The following is a 21,688-nucleotide window of genomic DNA, read 5'->3' as shown; positions in this document are numbered from 1 at the left end:
GTACAACGTAGTGGGACACACCTCTGTGCCGTTACTGCGTGTCATTCCTTTCAAAGTGGATAGTACCACAACCAGTGACCAGGAAGGTGGAAACACTTACCACGTCCACCGCGAATTTGTCCATCCTCACTATTTACCGGTCAGCAAGTCGTATTTGGACACGGTCAACATTACTATAAAAGGAGATTTGGGACAAAATATTCCATTCACCAAAGGAAAAGTCACGGTGAAACTCCATTTTCGAAAACGGTTCTCTCACGACTCGTAAGTAAGTCATGTATCCAGTGTACCGAGGGGTGGCTCAGCAGCGAGGACACGGTTTAGGAGACATGTTAAAATCGGCCTTTCGTTCGGTGGCCCCGGTGTTGAAACCGATGGTGACACGCGGATTGCACGCCTTGAAAGATGCGGCACTGACGCAAGGCAAAGAATTTCTCCAAAATGTCATCATCGACAAACAAAACCCTAAAGAAGCCTTCATGAGGGCAGGCAAAAATGTCTTGCTGCAAACGGGCAAAGACATTTTAGGCCGACGAGACACACCTATAAATGCCCTGCACGCTACCGAGTCAGGCATTCAGCAAGGACAAGGCAGAAAGAGACGACGAAGAAAACACCCTTTCACCAGACTTCAAGCGAGAAAGGCCAAGAAAAGAAGAACCGTTCGAGACTTAGACGTTTTCGATTATTGAGAAAGAACAGAAAAAAAAATGATGCACCGAGAGTCTTGCGCTTGTTCCAAGACGGAACTGGATCTGTTTGCCATGCCCCCCACCATGATGACGATGCAAGAATCCCAGTGGGTGGAATTTCATCCCGTCTCCTCATTGACAGCCTCAGCTCCCATCGAGTTTGAAATCAAAGGACAGCCCGAAGATTACATCGATCTGAATAGCAGTTACTTGTACTTGAAAGTCAAAGTTATCGAAGATGACAATTCGCCCCTAGAAAGTACAGATGTAATAGCTCCCGTCAACAATTTCATGCATTCCTTGTTTAGCGGAGTGGACTTGTACTTGAATAACAAACTGGTCAGCAGCAGCATGGATACTTACCCTTATCGAGCGTACCTGGAAAATCTCTTGACGTACGGAATAGACGCCAAGAACACTCATCTCGATGCCTGTGTGGTATGGGAAGCTGACGATGCTAACGAGTTTGAAACAACCGAAACTGATACAAAGGATAAAACTAAATCATACAATGAGGGATTTACAGAACGAAGAAACAGAATCATAGAAAACAAAAGTTTAGAACTGATGGATCGTTTGCATTTGGACATGTGGTTACAAGAGAAATATTTGCTGAACGGGGTGGATGTTCGCCTGAGACTGAATCGTAGCAGTGCCGCTTTCCATTTGATAGGTACTGACGCTTGCAAAACTGTCATCGAGGAAGCCAGGCTCTACGTACGACGCGTAGAAGTGTTACCTAAAGTGGGTAACGACATCAGTCAAACATTGAGCAGAACAACCGCCAAGTATCCGATCCGACGCGTGGAAGTGAAAACCTTCACCATTCCCAAGGGACAGCGATCCATGATCCAAGATCATCTGTTCCAAGGACAGTTACCCAAACGTTTGATTGTTGGTATGGTCGAGAATACAGCCTTCAACGGAGATTTAGGTAAAAATCCTTTTAACTTTCATCACTTTGGCGTGTCCAAGATCGAAGTCAGTCGCGATGGCAAGACCTTGTGTACCCGACCTTTCGAACCCGACTTTGATCCCAAAAAAATGAATTACTTGAGATCGTACTTGTCCCTGTACGAAGCCACGGGTCAGTTAGGAACCAACACCAGTCACGGTATTACGTACAAAGATTATGCAGGAGGCTATGCTTTGTGGGCTTTCGATTTCACTCCAGACCAAGGCAGCGACGAGGGACATTTCCACCCTATAAAATCTGGCCAGATTCGTGTGGAAATTCAGTTTGCAAACCGAACCCCTGATGTAACGGTGAACGTCATCCTGTATGCAGAATTTGACAATACCATAGAAATCAACAGTTTGAGAGAAGTCATTCTAGATTACTAGAAACCATGGAAGACTGTTATCCCTCTTTACCTAGTGGAGAAACTTTGGACATGAAATATGAGGAGACTGTGGAAAAAGAAGAAGTGATCATGATGAAGTCGAGATGGCCAGAACAAGAAGCCCATTTAGTCTCCTGTTTTGCCAAACACTTGGTCGACAAAATGACGGAATTGATCAAGAAAAATTGTTATGGATGTCAAAACGATCATCCCAGTCAGATTCAACACGATAAATGCTTGATGTTAAGTCAAGAAGAAAAATTGGACGAGTATCTGGACGAAGCTTGGAGTCTCATCTCGAACAAAGACGTGTTGCACCAGTGGTATAAAGACTTGCGTGAACATTCTTGTCCACCATTAACCACTCAAGAGATACATCGCATCGAAACTCTCCTGAATCAGAGTGAGGAAACAGAACGAATAACCGTTTATTCGTCAGACATTTTCAAGCAAAAAGTCAGGATCGAATTGACGACGTATTATTACCTGTGAAGAAGAAAACAAACACAAATGGATACCTGGGAACTTTATTACCTTTTGAACCACAGTTCGTATACGGCTTCTTGGAATCCTGTCGTCTGTGCTAAAGATGAACTCCCTCATCGCAAACCTAAAGACCATCAAGCTTACGTGATCAACACGGACGACAGTCATCTCCCAGGAACCCACTGGGTAGCCGTCTACTTTCCTCAAGAAGGATGTGTGGAATATTTCGATTCGTACGGATTGCCCCCTTTGGAAGACGATATCATCGACTTTATGAGAAGAAATGCTCAAACCACCCGATTCAATAATGTGAAATTACAAGGCACAGATTCCTTGGTGTGTGGACAGTACTGTGTGTATTTTCTGCATCATCGCAGCCTGGGCTATTCCTTAGAACATTTAGTAACTCATTTCGATCCTCGTTCTTCTGCTAGAAACGATGTGAAAGTAGATCGATGGTTTTGTGACCATTATGCTTATCTTTTGTCTCAAGCTAGGAAACGTAGTGTCCATCAATGGCCTAATGATTTCCAACAGTGGAAATCACAATTTCATTCACAACGTTGTCAGCCCTGTTCAAAGTAAATTGTAGATTGAGAAAAAAATGTTTGTGATTTGAAAAAAATTGTTTGATGTTATAGTGTTGGATTATTGTTAAAAATGTTAGAAATGTTGTTGTTTAGTGTTAAGTGATTTTTGAATAAAAAAATGTTGTGTTTGGAAAAAATGCCTTTGTCTTTTGTTTAGCTATAAGAATATTGGATTGATGCTCTTTCATTTCTTACTATCCCTCTCATGACACTCACTAAACGTTGCGGCTCGAAAACCGTGTGGGGATGTTTTCCTTCACGTCCGCGCTTTGACTTTAAGAACCGGGGGTTGTTTCAAGTCTAACCATCCATTGTCGACTCATCCTCCTACGAAGATGTGCTCCAAACTAGCTAAGCTCAACGAAGCCTACGTGAATTTGCATAGGGTCAGACACAGTCTGATACCGAAGCCAGAAGAAATAGAGAATGTGAGAATGCTAAAAATCACTGAAGACCTGATAGAAGAGCTCTTCAGAGAAGAAGTGAACAGGGAGAAAGAAGAATGGACAGAGAAGTACAGACTTCAGAGACAGCAACAACAGCAGCAACAGCAGCAGCAACAACAACAACAACAACAACAGCAGCAACCTGAACCTGACAGAGGCTTTGTTGATTGCCGTATCGACACCAAAGAGTTCTTCTTCTCTTTCCGAAGAAGCAGACCTATCGCCAGAAAGTCTATCCTCAGAGGACATCGCATTCTTAGAAACTAAAAAAAGAATGCCATAGCAAAACAAAAAAACAGCCCTTTTCAGGGCTACCCAATACTCTAGAAAAGAAATAACGATCGATTTGCCAATGTGTGTAGGTAGAGTAGTGTGAAAATAAACACTAACTCTTTCTTAAAAAATGTGAGGGTATGTGTTAGTGTGTTTGTTAGTAAGTGATAAAGTAGGTTAGTGTGGATAGTAGATTAAAATGATGTTTGTTTTTTTGGGCTGTTTGAGGTGTATATTTGGGGTTAGATTGCTTTGCTTATGTGGATAGTCTATTGAAGTGATTTATAAAAAATTTTACAATAGTGATGAGTAGCATAAAAAATTGAGTGAGTGTTTCTTTTAGGTCCGCGCATTGCTGTTTTTTTTTTTTGGTCACGATCTAGGTAAGATCAATTTTATGTTTTTAGGGGGATGTTTTCCATCACGTCCGCGCTTTCACTATAAATTGAAACTCACTGGGCAGTCTAGTTACCCTTGTTGATTGATCAACACCAAAAATGAACACGAGACTGGAGAAACTGTTGGAACTTCATGTGCATCTGGAATATGCCAGGCGCATATTAAATGAACTGGCCGCGGAAGCCATTGTCGAGGAGGGAAGGATAAGAGAGGAGGAAAGAAGAAACAAAGAAGAGGAGGAGAGAAGATATAAAGAAGAAGAAGAGGAAAGAAGATACAAAGAGGAGGAGAGAAGATACAAAGAAGAGGAGGAGGAAAAGGAGAGAAGAAAAAATTTCAGAATCCCAGAGAGCGAAAATTGGGATTCTGAAGCGACATATCCTGCCTCTGCTCTCTCCCCCCAAAAGGTAAAAAGTAACTGGGGGATAAGATGTGTATGTGGTGCCAGGCCTGGAAGGTGCCACCATTAACCAGGTGTCCATGAAGTTCCAAACAAAACAGCCCTTTTCAGGGCTACCCAATACTCTAGAAAAGAAATAACGATCGATTTGCCAATGTGTGTAGGTAGAGTAGTGTGAATATAAACATTAACTCTTTATTAATAGTGGAAATGTATGCGTTTGTGTTTGTAAATGATGAAGTAAGTTTGTGTGTTAGTGTTTGTAAATGATGAAGTAAGTTTGCGTGAATAGTAGATTATGGGTTTATTTATTGATTCTTAGCGTATGTAGAGAGTATAGTTAGGGTTATATTATATGAAATGAGAAAGTAGGGGGATGTTTTCCTTCACGTACGCGCGATGTTGGGTCATGATCTAGGTAAGAACCAGTTCATGTTTTTAGGGGGATGTTTTCCTTCACGTTCGCGCTTTCACTATAAGAACCCACAGTGTTCGTTGTTCAAACCATTCTGCAAAGAATAAAAAGAAGATGGCGTCAAACCAAATGGACAAAATACAAACCTTACAAGACGTTTTAGACAACTTAGGAATAATGGAACAGATGCTAATAAGACTCGTTGAAGACCATTATTCCTATAGTCCCCATCGTGTAAAGATGGAAATTAACAACTTAAAAAAAGCAAAGGAGAAGATTAGTGGTGTGATGAAGGAAATAAAGGAGGAGAAGGAGGATGAAGAGGAAAAGGTAAGAATAAGAACATGGAACGAAAAAATTGAAAAAGAAGAAGAAAATGAGAAGACGAAGAAAGAAGAGGAGGAAGAGAAGAAAGAAGAGGAGGAGAAAAAAAAGAAGAAAAAGAGTGTAGGTGAGAAAATAAGAAGTTGGTGGAGGAAAAGAAGAAATTAGAAGCAGAAGAAGAAGAAAACCCAAAGGCCCTTTTCAGGGCCAGCCATATATCTCGAAAAGAGATAGCCTTTATAATTGCCTACCCTTTTTTTAAAAAAAAAAAAATCCCATGTTCCATTTCCCTTGACACTAATCAGACCCAAGATTTTTTTTTTTTTTGTCCATGTTAAATTTCCCTTGTCGCTAATCGGACCCACGATTATTTTTTTTCTCCATGTTAAATTTCCCTTGTCGCTAGACAGACCCACGATATTTTTTAATGTTAATTTCCCTTGTCGCTAATCGGACCCACGATTTTTCTCCATGTTAAATTTCCCTTGTCGCTAATCGGACCCAAGGGTCTCTGTAATGCTAATTCCCATTGTCGCTAATCCGACCCCATTCACTACTGACGCCATACTCTTGCGCATAAAGTGCAACAATGAATGACTCTGACGCCATACTCTTGCGCATAAAGTCCAACAATGAATGACTCTGACGCCATACTCTTGCGTATAAAGTGCAACAATGAATGACTCTGACGCCATACTCTTGCGTATAAAGTGCAACAATGAATGACTCTGACGCCATACTCTTGCGCATAAAGTGCAACAATGAATGACTGACGCCATACTCTTGCGCATAAAGTGCAACAATGAATGACTCTAACGCCATACTCTTGCGCATAAAGTGCAACAATGAATTACTCTGACGCCATACTCTTGCGCATAAAGTCCAACAATGGATTTTTAACATAAAGATACGCTCCGAATTAAACAACCGATATAAGGAAATGATATTGTTCCTAATCAGATCACGTAAAACGAGCAAGCAAACAATCATCAACGTGTGGAACTTATAAACAATTATAATTGATATTTGGATCAATCACCATTGATGATCAATGTTTATTAAAACATAACAATCAACACTGTTTCATCTATCACCAAGGATCTGAAAGTATAAGATTTACACAACTAGGAATAAGGTGTGTTTCTGTTACCAAGGGTGATCAAGTTATAGAATTTGTCCAAAAATATAAATACTGTTTCATCCACAAGTATGATAGATGCAAATATATTTGACTGTCAAGCATAGTGATAATTTATATTGACTTAGGTGGCGCTCACCAGATAATATGTACTTTTGAGAGAGTGACGTATGTAAGGTGAAGTAGTTCGCATTTAAAACATGCACAGTGGAGAGAATGTTTGCATACCTCTATGCTACACTAATGTAATGTGGATGATATTTCTTTTGGATATTGTACTTTTGGAAATTTTACATGATTTAAGCACACTGCTAACTAAAATGACTGCGCCCTTGTGTTAAAAAATCAGTCTGAATTAGTCTAAAGTACACTATACATAGCAGCTATTAAAATAGGGAAAATGAATTTTGCCAGACTAGACAATACCAGCTTCTGAGAGTGCAATGAATGAATTACCAAATATATAAAATGTAAAAAAAGTTATCGGCTCTTTTTTATACAATTAACCTCTAAGTTCAGGAAGTGAAAATGACCAAGTAGAGCTAGCACTTTTTTGAAAGATGCACATTTGAAGTAAGGCCAAGCTGTATACTCTATAACCCATAGTACACCCATCAATCATACACCAAAATAAAGGGAATTACAGGTTCTTTGCATTATACCTAAGATATAGAAGGTCTTTTTTAAATAGCCAGTATAACCAGTGAGGAAAGCCGGGGACATTCTTTTTCTTTAAATTCCTAACCCTTATGCAAAATGCGAAACTGTATAGCGCCACCTTAACGACGAAACGTATGTAACTCCAAGCGTCCAGGTGACGACTATTAAGCATTTCCGGTTATTACCACATGGTCATGGAACCAGCCCGCCCTCCCAGTCTGATGAGTGATCTCTCAGGAAGCCTCCCTGTTATATACCTGACAAATCGAATATTACTCATTATTTAATGCATGCAACATATGCATTAATTCAGTTCGTTTGTTCAGTTATAAAAAGCTAACTTGAAATCGACTATAGTCTAACTTATACCATGAGATTATATGACAAAAGTATGACTATATAATATATAATAAATACTATAACACCATATATATTAAACAATTGTATCGCCCAACAGTGACAGCGAAAAAAGAATGCTATTTCATTATTTCACATACCGCTAAAATATATAGATAACTTCTATGCTGTAGAACAGTGCTGTCCAACCCGCGGCCCCGCTGGCTGATTTTAAATGGCCCGCCAGAGCTCGAGCAGCTATACAGTCGTTGCTTTTCAGTTTTCTGCTGCGGCCCTCGGCTTCAAGAAAAACATTTTTCCGTGGCCCATGGTGTCAAAAAGGTTGGACAGCACTGCTGTAGGACAACAGCCAATGTCCCATTTCAGAACAACTCAGAAACAGAGATACAACTCGGTCATTGATAATGTTTGTTTTTATGCGTGCATGTCTTCCGTATTTCACACCTGTAACCTAAACCACGGTCCACTCCTCTGTTTTGTGAGTGATTGTTTGTGTATATATTTGTCTTACGACAATCACAACGAAACCTTAAACCCCGCCCCGCGACAATTATATAGCGTGGGTACTAGTATATCAGTATGTATGTGTGTGAGTAGTGAATAGGGGCACTAGAGCGACAATGGGAATTAGCGTTACAGACCCCCCCCCCCCCCGGGCAAATATAGCGACAATGGAAATTTAACATGGAGAAAAATCGTGGGCAAATATAGCGACAAGGGGAATTGAACATGGAGAAAAAAATCGTGGGTCACTCTAGCGACAAGGGGAATTGAACATGGGGGAATAAAGTGTGGGTCTATCTAGGGACAAGGGGGAATTGAACATGGGATTTTTTTTAATTTTTTTTTTCTAAAAAAGGGGTAGGCAATTGAAAGTCATTCTCTTTTCGAGAAATATGGGTGGCCCTGAAAAGGGCCTTTGGGTTTATGTTAATGTATCCATTAACATAAAGGGCATCTGCGGCATCTTCTTGTCCTCAAGCTGCGTCTTACTCGAGGGCCATAAATCAGTGTCCTCTTGAGGCAACCTTGTCTTTCTACGTACACTCTTCGTATCCACAGACTGGTGTCTGACTTGTCGACAACGGTCCACTTGGACCTGACATACATGAGCATGTCCGTCCTAAACATCATGGAAGACACAAGGGTGGATGATTCGACTGTGGTCCACATCTTGAAGCGACGAGAACAGGTGAATCAATGCAGTGAACTGCGCTTATTTATAGGTAGAGGAAGGATTGAAACGGATTGAGTTCATTCACCAATCCGAACACGCGTTACAAAATTCAGTCAGCCCGCATCCAATCCGAAGAGAGCAGTCTGTGACGTCACGTGGTCTATATAGATTCGCTAGCGCTTGTGTGCAGTCAATCTATGCGACAGTGATTCAACATGACGGAAACTCAGAAAACGATCCATTGGGGTGCACCAGCAGGGGAGACTGCCCAAGGGAACCCGGATTTACTTTCAGAAGAGGTGAATTGGGATTTTGTGGATTTTCTTACCTCGCAAGAATTTGTTCCGGAACCTTCGTTACCTTCTTCATTACCGCAAGTGGAGAATTTTAGACAGAGACAGAAAGAAGAATTGGAGAAATTTATACAACGACAAAAGGAAGCGGAACAAGCTTTTCTCCTACAGCAGTAGCAAGAAGAAGAGGTAAGAAAAAAACAACAGCAACAACAGCAAGAAGAAGTAGGAGCAAAGAAACAAGAGGGTGAAAATCAAACGGTCACGGTACTGTTGGACATTTTAGCGGAGTTAAGAAGTCTGAAACAAATGTATCAGACTTCTTTATTACGACCGAAGAGAATACGACCTTCCCGAGCTAAACACGTCAACCCTGTGACTAAGCCTACCGTACCACCCTTAGTGATTTCAACCCAATCATCATCAACATTACGCAGTCCAGAAGTAGGCCTTGACCGTGGCAAAGGCTTAAGGCAGTTAAAGTTGATTGCTTAAACTCACCCCTACACCAAAGAAAAAAAAGGCCCTTTTCAGGGCCACCCACATTTCTCGAAAAGAGATAGCCTTTCACTTTGCCAATAACTCAAAAAAAACCCAACCCATTTTACCCTATAGTACGTGTCTGTGTATGAGTCCGTGAGTGTACGTTCTTATTTTAAAATCATAACTCAAAGACACTTACCTTATATCATTAATTTATTCTTTTATCCATTGTTACAATCCAATTCACAATTCACAACAGAACACTTTAATTAAAAGTTCATTGACTTCTTCTGTCTCCTTGTTTACTCTCTCTGTTTTCTGAATTTCTTCACCGTCTTTTCCTCTTCTTCCTCCTCACTTTTTTCCCTTCTTCTTTTCTTCTCCTGTTTCTTTTTCTTTGCCTCTTGTAAATAGAATTGTATTCTTTCTTCCTCTTCTTCCTCTGAAGAATCCCTCTCTTCCTCTGAAGAATCCCACTCTTCTGAAGAATCCCTCTTTTCTTCTGACTCCTCTTGTTTCTTTTTTGGGCAATCTGGAGACCAATGTCCTTTTTCTTGACAATAATAACAGGTATCTTGACTTCTGTCTTTTTTAGCCCCTTTTTTTTCTTTTTTGACGGTCTGGACATTCTGAAGACCAATTTTCTAATGACCCCTCGCAAAGCTCTGACGAAACGTTCGATTTGGCTAGTCTCTTCCATCGTTGTGCTCGGTTTGAGAGTGAAATGAATAGTGAAAGGACAAGACACACACCCTTTTATATACGCTGGTCTGCCATGACTATAAATTAGTCTATGGTGTTTAAACTTGAGTCATTTGACGTTTTTCACTCAAGATGAAACGATCCTATTCATTCGAGAAGAAAGAAGAAGAAAGTAAGAGGCAGAAACGTGATCTATCGCCTCGTACCAGGGCTGAAATCTTGGCACAAATTCATGCCAGTGATTTTGAAGAGGACATGAGTGAACCAGAATCCGAACCCTCTAAACCAAGTTCGTCACCCTTAGTCAACCCTGAAAAATACTATTCCATTCGAGAGACGGAAAAGCGCTCCTCTAGAAAATTTAGAACCACGGCTTACAAATACACAGTGAAGTTTAAAGATTTCAAGGCTGAAGTACCGTTAGAGAAAGCAGAAGTGCTCATCACTGGGGTGTGGGATTCTTTGCTCACCGCACTCAAGCGACAATGTCAACCCAAAGAAGACGATCGCTTGAGACTTTCCATACAACACGATGGTTTGAAATCCCCTGTTTGGATCGAGTTTAGCACCCCTGCAGAATTGACCGCTTCCAAAGTCATGGACAAGATTCAACACGTGCAACAATCTAATGACCAGTTTGACATCACCGATGGAAAAGCCACATTGGACATGACCCACGTCTCTCCTCCTCAAGGGACCGGACGCAAAAAGATGTTATTGTTGGTGAACGAGCTTCGCAGCATTAAGCGTAGCCTTGTCCAAATTCACAATCCTCAAGACCAGATGTGTTTAGCTCGAGCCATCGTGGTGGGACGAACCTATGCCAACAAGAACGACACGACAGAATGGAAAAGAGCCTGGAAAACTATTCAACGATCCGATCGAGCCAAACAGCGAAACGAAGCAGAACTCCTGTTACAACAAGCCGGACTGTCCAAAGACACACCCTGTGGCATTCCTGAGATGCAAAATTGCAAGATGCCCTAGCTCCACGATACACCTTGAAAGTGCACCCTCAGGAAGTGCGCGGACCTCTGTTGTTTCGAGGCCAAGACTTTAAGGACGGAAAGTACATTCATGTCTATTATCACGATGAACATTTCGATACCATTACCAGTATCACCGGATTCCTGGGATACAGTTATTACTGTGAGAAATGTGACCATGGTTATAATAATCGAGAGCAACACAAGCATTGTGGATTGAAATGCTCAGGATGTTTGGCCTCTTCACCCTGTCTGAGCGAAGGACCAGTGTCTTGTTCAACTTGTCTGCGCACGTTTGTCAGCCCTACCTGTTACCAACAACAACTGAAGACGCAAGGTTCACAGCAGAAATGTGCTTGTCAACTCCTGAGATTGTGCCCTACGTGTGGACAAGGCATATGTACCAATGCTGCCAAGGCACACGTATGTCGAGGAAAGAAAAAATGTCACATTTGTCACCACATCGTGGACTTGAAACACCAATGCTACGTGCAAAAATACCAACCCCCACCAGAGAAAGAGGACGGTCACAAGAAGAAAGGCAATTTCATCTTTTTCGATTTCGAATGCATGCAAGAGACCGGCATTCACATTCCTAATTTCTGCGTGGCTCATCGAGCGTGCGAGAAGTGCATTCAAGAACCTATCTTCAGTCATTGCCCTCACTGCAGCAAAATTCCCGGAGGGCGTGAAAAAGTCTTTCGGGGACCGAACACGTTAGCCAATTTTGTCCAATGGGTCTTAGACCCCATCGACAAGACGTGGAGCCAAGAGGACATCGAACGTTACGGAGATTGTCATCGTCATGCCACAGTGATGGCTCACAATTTCTCCGGATACGATGGACAGTTTCTTTTGAGATACTATACGGAACAAGGCACCGAGCGTCATAAAGTGACTTTGAACGGAGCCAAAATCATTTTCATGCAAGTGGGACAAGTACAGTTTAAAGATTCGATGAGCTACTTGGCCATGCCTTTGAGCCGAATGCCTAAAACGTTTGGAATGACAGAAATGGCTAAAGGGTACTTTCCACACTTTTTCAATACGGAAGCCAATCAACACGCCGTTCTACCCCATTTACCTGAGGCTCACTATTACGACCCCGACAACATGCGTACCAAACAACGAGAAGCTTTCTACGCTTGGTACCAGGCTCACGCCTCGGACCCTTTCGACTTTCAGGAAGAAATGCTAAAGTATTGTCGTTCCGACGTGGACATTTTATGGCGTTGCTGTGGAAAATTTCGAGAACTGTTCATGGAACACGGAGGGGTCGATCCTTTGAATGAAGCTTGCACCATTGCCAAAGCGTGTTCCTTAGTGTATCGACAACGATTCATGCCTGAAAACACCGTGGCTGTCATCAGCCCTCAAACGACCAACTTTGTCAAACGTCAATACTCGGTCAAAGCCCTACGTTGGTTACATTACTTGTGCGACAAGGAAGACAAGTGGATTCAGCATGCTCGCAACGGAGGGGGTGAAAAGACCATCGGAACGTATTCGGTAGATGGCTGGGACTTAGAAAACCCCAAGATCGTGTACGAGTTTAACGGTTGCTTATTTCACGGATGTCCCGTCTGTTACCCTGACCGTGGCACTAAAAATCAGTTTTTGCAACGAACCATTCAAGACTTGTACCAGGACACTTGTCAGCGACGCCTAAAGTTAGAACAGCAAGGATACCAAGTGGTGGAAATGTGGGAACACGAGTACGATCACCGTATGAAAACCGATCCCGAGTTTAAACGCCTCGTGGAAAGTTACCAGTTCATGGACCCCCTGAACCCGAGGGATAGTTTGTACGGAGGAAGGACAAATGCCACCTGTTTGCTGTACCAAGCCGACGAAGAGAAAGGAGAAGAAATCAAATACTTGGACGTGTGTTCGCTGTATCCCTACGTGTGCAAATATTGTCGCTTTCCTGTAGGGCACCAGCAATTGTTAACGGAACACATCGACCTGAAAAACATTCGACAATACGAAGGCTTGATCAAGTGTAAAGTTTTGCCGCCCACGGACTTGTACCATCCCGTCTTACCTCACCATTGTCAAGGCAAACTAATGTTTCCATTGTGCCGTACTTGTGCCGAAACGTGCAACCAAGACCAACCTTGTCAGCACACCCAGGAAGAACGTGCCTTGACGGGAACCTGGGTCACCGTAGAATTGTTCAAAGCTCTGGACATGGGATACCAACTGTTAGAAGTGTACGAAATTTGCCACTTTCCCAAGACACAACAATACCACAAGGGTGATCCCAGTCAGAAAGGCATTTTCGCTGACTACGTGGATGCCTTTTTGAAACTGAAACAAGAAGCCAGCGGCTATCCTTCCTGGTGTCACACTCCCGAAGACCAAATACAATTCAAAGAGAAATACTATGAACAAGAAGGCATCTCTTTAGACCACATCGAGAAAAACGAAGGCAGGCGATCGTTTGCCAAAGTGATGTTAAATTGCTTGTGGGGTAAAATGGCACAACGACCGTGTTTACCCAAGACGGAATATTTGACAGAACCTTCCCGCTACTTCCAGATGATTCACGACAAAACCAAATACATGAAACACGTGGACGTCGTTCGAGAGGATTTGATCTTGGTCAATTACGAAGAAGATCTGGACTTTGTACAAGACGACCCCTTTGGAAATGTCATCATTGCGGCTTACGCGACAGCTCATGCTCGCTTAAAATTGTACGAAGCTTTAGAACTGTTAGGGGAACGCGTCCTGTACTTTGACACGGACAGTTGCATTTACATCCATCACCCGAGTCAACAGCACCCTGACATCGAAGGAGACCGTTTAGGAGCCTGGACAGACGAGCATCCCGACGACAAGATTCTAAGTTTCGTGAGTGGCGGTCCCAAAAATTACGGCTACGAATACCGGGACCCACAAGGAGAAGTGCAGACGACGTGCAAAGTGAAAGGACTGACTCTGAATTATCGTACCAGTCGTGTGGTCAACTTTGGGGTATTGAAAGAAGCCTTGCAATCGGGAGAGGATGAACACTTTAAAGTGACCACCTACCAACCGAACAAGATTGTACGTTTACCCACTCACCACATCGTCAGTCGGCCCTTGGAAAAAGTCTATCAAATCGTGTACCAGAAGCGAGTGCGACTTCCCAATCATTTCACCTTACCGTATGGACACGTCGGTATTGGTCTGTATATAAAAAGAAACCCTAGGCAAGATCGATAGTTCATTGGGACTACCAAGATCGAGCGATCAAGATGAATACTTTCAGGGAAACACAGAACAAGTTGTTTACAAAGGCACAATTCAAGTGTGAGGCTTCTGAAGTGGAATGCGATTGTGAGCCTTGCGATGGGTACGATGCTGTACGTTGTGACCTTAGCGATGCCGTAAAGCATCATGGGAACTTTAGTGTCACTACCCCTATCATGGAAAGGGATGCTGTGCGTGTCCAACCTGAGGGATGCGAAAGTGATGCCGCTCGTCCTCTTGGACATTTTACTGGGTTTCGTTTTAAAGGGGAATGTTCACCTTCACGTCTACCCCCCTACGGATGTCATCCAGCCCTGAGCAAACTCCTGTTCATGTCACCCAACCCTCATCGAAACGAACCTGTGAAAGAGGAATATTCGTTTCCTGTGCGTTTGTCGGAATACTGCGACTTTGAAAATCGTCTTCAATCTTTCAAAGGAAAATGGCCTAAGTATCTGGGAGGACCGACCCCCGAAGAATTAGCCAGAGCCGGATTTTTCTACTTGGGTGAAGGAGATAAAGTCAAGTGCTTCAGTTGCGGTGTGTCACTTCATTACTGGGAACCGCAAGATTCAGCCGACGTAGAACATGCTCGATGGTCACCGAATTGTCATTACTTACCCTTAGTGGGACCGAGACATTGAAGTAACTTACCATAATCTGTTCATGGATACTTTACAAGAGAACATTCGTGCTTTGCCTGTGGAGTTGAGAGAACGCATTTACCGAGAGCTGGTCAAAATACAAGTGAAACGTAAAGAACAATTGCATCCGTTACGTCACCGGTGTTTGAACCACTGGTACCTGAAGGCTATACAAGGACTGATTCAATTGAAAGTGTTCCATTGGACAGACATTGATCAACGATCCCCTAGTTTTAAAAAGGATTGGTTTGTTATGGACGATTCTATCTACTACATCATTGTAAACTTACTGCATCGAATTCCAGAGGAAGAGTTACCGAATTACCAACATCTTGAACACAATGTCAACTTAGTGAAAGAGGAACCTTCTGAACGAATTGTAATGTGTAAATTAGTGACTAAACGATTTAAATTCGACAATGAATTAAAACCATGTCTGTGCAAACAGTACATTTCTTGTGTCAGACCAAAGAGGATTTAGTATGACCTATTCATGGATACTTTACAAGAGAACATTCGTGCTTTGCCTGTGGAGTTGAAAGAACGCATTTACCGAGAGCTGGTCAAAATACAAGTGAAACGTAAAGAACAATTGCATCCGTTACGTCACCAGATCTTTAAGCACTGGTACCTGAATGGTATAAGAGAACTGATTCGTCAGAAATTGTTTCAGTGGTCAGACCTTGTTCAATACTTCCAGGCCCCCGATGATCCACGTGTTGATCATTTTGGTTACTTCGAGATTCACCTAGTACAACACATTGAGGAAGACAAGGTAAAGGATTATCAACATATTTTACGTGGAATCTACTTAGCGGAAGAGGAAACTTCTAAACGAAGTCTGGCGTTTCGGTTACAGTATGCAACATTTAAATTCCCCACTGGAGAACGAAGATGTCTGGCTAGAAAGTACGTGTATTGTTTCCGAAACAAAGAGACTATAAAAACAGGCTGCCATGCCACGACTTTTATCGCATGTAATCCAACAGATTCCGTGGAAGGAACTCAATGACCATATTCAAACCGTGGATCATTACTATCAATTATTACAAGAACTGTATCCATTCAATTTGGGTCAACAAGTGGTGTGTGTCTTAGTGACTTGTTTTCTGAGATTTCGTTTACCAGCCGATTCTTTGTGGACTCTTTACGGTCAGTACTTACCACCTCAATGGCCTTAAATGGTCACGAAAAACTCCTTTTGCTCAAAGCCTTACGGTTTCATCTGGATACTTCTCGACCTCAACAGGAAGAAAAGATTCGTCAACTTTTAGCTACCCAAGACGTGTATGACGATGTGTATGTAGCTTGTGACTTACATCCCCATTGGACAGATGTCCGTGACTGGAAAGAATGGGATTTTGAGGCTTGGACCCAAGAAGTGGCCCAGTATGTACGGGAGTTGTTCAAGGATAAAAGTTACTTTTCAACCTGTGTTAGTGACGGTGCCAGAAGAACCCGTCACCCAGAACGGGACTGTCGTGGACAGGCCTGAAAGACCGTTTCGGGAGGACACTTGTGTGACCTTACCCCCTACTACAGAACTGGTTAGAACATTACCCAAAACATGTTGTTGTACAGACACTTGTTTTTATTCCACGTTAATGGTTATTATGTGCCTTTTATCCTTGTACTTAAGCCTTTGGCTTTTATGTATTTTTGTCTTTCGTATTCATGTTTGAAACATTCAATAAACGTGCTCTGAAAAAAAGTATATAAACTCTTGTCTTGCTTGTTGTGTGTCACAATTGACATTTCTGACACTATGGCTACTTCTGCTGTCTCTGCTCCCTCTTCCTCTACTGTCAAAGTCATCGACGAACACTTAGATCGTGCCAGTTGGGAGGCTTTGTATCTTCGCCATCCCTTTAACATGCTCATTGCTGGACCTAGCGGTTCAGGCAAAACCGAATTCGTCAAACGTTTGATCGAACATAAACATCATTTGATCGATCGGCCACCTCAACGGATCGTGTGGTGTTACAAAGAGTGGCAATGGGCGTACAGCCTCTTGCGAGAAAGTCAAGGCGATTCCATCGTGTTTGTGGAAGGCATTCCTAAAGAAGACGACGGCATCGTCTCTGACTCCCGTCAAACCCATTTGGTCATTTTTGACGACATGTTAGGAGAAGACGAAGAAGAAATTAAACTGTGGTTCACGCGCAAAGGGCATCACCGTAATGCCAGTGTCGTTTACATCACCCAAAATTTGTTTCAACAAAGTAAAGCCCATCGCACCATCAGTCTCAATGCGCATTACGTGGTCTTGTTTAAAAGCCCTCAAGATAAATCGCAAGTGCAAGTCTTAGCCAAACAGTTAGGAACGCCTTGGCTGACTCAGGTGTACGACGATGCCACTCAAACGCCACACGCCTATTTACTCGTCGATTTGAAACCTACCACCCCCGAGGATTTGCGATTTCGTACCCACTTGTTTCACCACTGGTGCCAAGACGGAGGGCCTGTCCTGTACACGTCTCCATCCTCGACTTAATTTCACTCCACATAAAAAAATCTATAAAAACCTCAGACCGTTTTCGTCTGTCTCACACACAGTGTGAACATGACGTCCCTTCAGTCGCATCTTCCCGTCAAATTGATTCGTGCCTTGTATGGCATCAGTCGAGAAAAAAATCCACAAATACGAGCTCGTGTCTTAGAAGCTAGTCCCAAAGAAGTCTAACGATGGTTCACGGTGACGGCACGTCAAATACTCCAAGGAATCATTCAGATTCCTCATCAAACCAAACGCTTTTTCGATCGAAGCAAAGTCGCTTTGGTCCAACTGGCCGATCCCCGCATCGACACTCAAACCAAAAATCAAATCATTTTGAAAACTGGAGGGAGCGGTACTCTAGGAGGGGTCATCATTCGCTCTCTCTTAAGATGGGATCCTAATTTCCCCAAAGTTATCCTCAAGAAAAAAGTCCAACGAAGCCCCAAGAAGAAAAAGAAAAAGACCAGGTCCCCAAGAAGAAGAACTTCTCCAGTGGCTGGACCCTCCTCTGACCAGACACCACCCCGGAAAAAGAAACAGAGAAAAAGTTCCCAGAAAAAGAAAAGCCCACAGAAGAAAACTATACGCAAGAGAGGCACTTCGGCCAGGACGCAACTTTACACTCGCAAACCACGACCTGCCACGGCAGTGACTGTGTCTCCGGCAGCCTCACGTTCATCCACTTCTCCATTAATGACACCAAGAACTGAAGAGTACTTGGAGACGTTGATCACACCAAGAACTTCTCCGTTAATGACCCCAAAAAGAACTTCCCCAGTGGCAGGACCCTCCAATTTAGTGGCAGTGGCAGCTGCTCACAAAGTACCTTCTCCCAAAATCAAAGTCCAAGAAAGATCGGGCATGTTACAAAGTTTACTGGATTTGTCCAAGCAAGAACTGGCTCGATTTAGTCCGTTGCGTACCCCTGCACGACGTGTCATGCCTGTCCTCAACTGATACGACGTAAAGACAATCAGTGGCGACGCGTTCCAGTATAAAAAAGGCCTGTGACCAAGTCGGGGGTATCAGTGCTTTTTGGTGCTCCTGAAGACTCAAAGATGTCACCTTCCAGAAAACCCCAAGGAAAGAAAAGAAAAGGACTACCACCACGTTTAGTCAAACATGGGGACATGTTATCTGTCCTGTCCAAAGCTTCTCCACCTCTACGATAAAAACTCATTCAATCGGCCTCCAAAGAGGTCATCGATACCGTGTGCGAATGTTGTTTGAACGTCTTGAAAGGCACGATCCCTTTGTCCAAACACCAGAAACAATGCTTAAGCAAACATCGTCACGTTCTTCGCCAAATGGTTCAAAAGAAAATTCCCATTCGTCAAAAGAAGAAGATGTTGGTCCAACGTGGATGCATTTTGCCTCTCTTGTTAGGCCCCTTACTGAAAGGAGTCTTGGGAACCATGTTGGGAGGACTGGTGGGAGCAAGATAAAAAGGCCTTCGGAAGTCCCAAGATCTCAGAATCGACCCCTGACAACCCCATGGAAGGACGAAAACTAGCTTTAGTACCTTACAAACGATGGATGGAATACCATCGGTGGCAAGAACAACGCACCCCGCATCTACCTCCCAATCCCAATTTGAGCGAGATGTCCCAGTTACAACACGAATTGCAGTCCTTGATGGATCGCCAAGATTTGTCCGAAACAGAAAAATCGCAAAAGTACGGTCAACTTTTGCAACGACTGCAACTCTTTCACCAGAAAGCTTTAGACGAAACAGCTCTACCCACTCTGAAAGATTTTAAGACCTTGATGAAAAGTCCAGCACCATCACCAGTACCAGTACCAGTACCAGTGACCAAGACAGAAAAAGGAGAAGAAGAAGAAGAAGAAGGGTTTCAAACTCCGCCAGAAAAAGTACGCAAGTTAACAACACCACCTACCTCCAGAATTGGATGGATTAAAAAGATGATGGCCAACCCTTCTTCATCACAAGAGAAAAAGAAAGTGAAGACAGAAGTGAAGACAGAAGTGAAACAAGAACCGATATCCCCCGCTCAGACATCCTCCTCTTCAACACCTATTGCTGGTCGCACACGCAAAGCATTGCAATCCAAGAAAACACCCCAAGAGAAAAAGAGTAGCATCTTCCAAGAGTGGGTGCCTTATTAACACACCAACCAACACAAAAAAAAAAAAATGGAAAAACTCTTAGCCAGCATTTACTACGATCCCTCGCATCCTGCAGGTTACGCAGGAGTTCAAAAATTGTATCGTGCTGCCAAAACTCGACTGAAAAGTCTCCGTGCTGCCAAAACGCGACTGAAAAGTCTCCGTTTACCTCAAGTGCAACGATGGTTACAAGAACAAGCTACCTATACTTTACACAAACCCATTCGACGCAAGTTTGCCAGAAGTCGCACCCGAGTGGAAGGCATCGATCATCAATGGCAAGCCGATTTAGCCGATGTCTCTCATTTGGCCAGCTACAATCGTGGCTACAAATATTTGTTTTGTGTCATCGACGTCTTTTCCAAATTTGCCTGGGTCGTGCCCTTGACTTCCAAATCGAGCAGCGAGTTAGTGCGAGCGCTGCAACGGGTGTTGAAACAAAGCGGTCGTCACCCTCTTCGATGGCAAACGGACAAAGGCACCGAATTTCTGAACCAAGCTTTCCAAAAAGAATTAAAGAAACGTGACATTTATTTTTTTACCACCGAGAATCCCGAAACCAAAGCCAGCGTCGTGGAACGTTTTCAACGCACTTTGAAAGAACGCATGTGGAAATATTTTACGCATCACCACACTCTGAAGTACATCGACATCTTACCGCACCTGGTGCAAGCGTACAACCAATCTTACCATCGAAGCATCGGACGTGCCCCGCAAGACGTGACTCCCGACAACGAAGTGTTGGTGTTTGAGCGCCTGTTTGGTACGTCCCCGACGAGGGCTGTCCCCAAGAAAAGTGGAGAGTTGGCCGTAGGAGAATGGGTGCGCATTGGCAAAACCAAACGCACTTTCGACAAAGGTTACTTACCTAACTGGACGACCGAATTCTTTCGCGTCACTGGACGAGTGCATGGTCGTCATCCTACCGTCTATAAATTGGAAGACATGAACGGAGAAGTGCTCAAAGGAACGTTTTATTTGCCCGAGTTACAACGTGTCACCAAAAAAAGAAGACGTGTACGACATCGAAAACATTCTCGAACGCAGAACCCGTAAAGTGGACAAACGACGTGTCAAAGAAGTCAAAGTACGTTGGAAAGGATATCCACCCAGTTTTGATTCTTGGATCGACGCTTCGCAAGTCATCGACTATAAAAAGAAGTGACCATCATGCCCTTTCACACAGACGCAGCTACGTCGACCACTCCTTCACCTAGTTCTTCTGCGCAAGATTTACAAAAACAACCCTTGTGGGTGTGGTGTGGAGAACGTGTGCCTAAAACACAAATCGTCTTTTTCTGCCAAATCTTCGTGGTGTATTGTGTCATCGGAGCAGCCATTGCCAATTTGAGTTTGCAACAAGGAGACAAACAATTGTGGACCATTTTATTGAGCAGTTGCATCGGTTACCTGCTTCCCAATCCCTCCCTGAAGTTCTCCTCGAACGGGAACCACGGGAACCTTGTGTCCAGTGCCAGTGCCAGTCACCACTCCAACAACAACCACAACCAGAACCCCATTTTGGGCAGAGACACGCCTCTGACGTCCAGTAACCCCTCGGACAGCCACAGAACTCTGGAATTATGAGTCACCAAAACCAATTTTACTTAACCTTACCCAGTGAGAGTTCCATGGAGGTGTTTCCCAACAACATGTTGTGCTGTTACACGGCCAAATTACCCCAGGCCATCCAGTTAGATCACGAAGCCCATTGGGAAGTGGCTTTGGTAGAAATGATTCACCCTACACAAATCCAAAACATCACTGAAAAGCAAAACACTTTTGAGGTTGAAATCCTGAACCAACAATTGCAAGAAACCATAAATGAAATCGGGTTTTCAGGGGACACAAGACCATCCAACAATTCACCCTTCAATATCTACAGCTTGAAAATTCCGGCAGGGTTTTATTTTAGTGGACAGCATTTGGTGGACACCATTGCTTCCAGGTTCGAGTTAGCCTTTGGCAAAGCCCTGAACAGAATCAAAAAAAGTGTCACCCTGGAACACCATAAAGTGG

Source organism: Sinohyriopsis cumingii, chromosome 6 (assembly GCF_028554795.1).
Source record: "Sinohyriopsis cumingii isolate HCF-2022 chromosome 6, ASM2855479v2, whole genome shotgun sequence".
In the NCBI taxonomy this organism is placed as follows: domain Eukaryota; kingdom Metazoa; phylum Mollusca; class Bivalvia; order Unionida; family Unionidae; genus Sinohyriopsis; species Sinohyriopsis cumingii.
Note: the sequence above shows the minus strand (reverse complement) of the source record.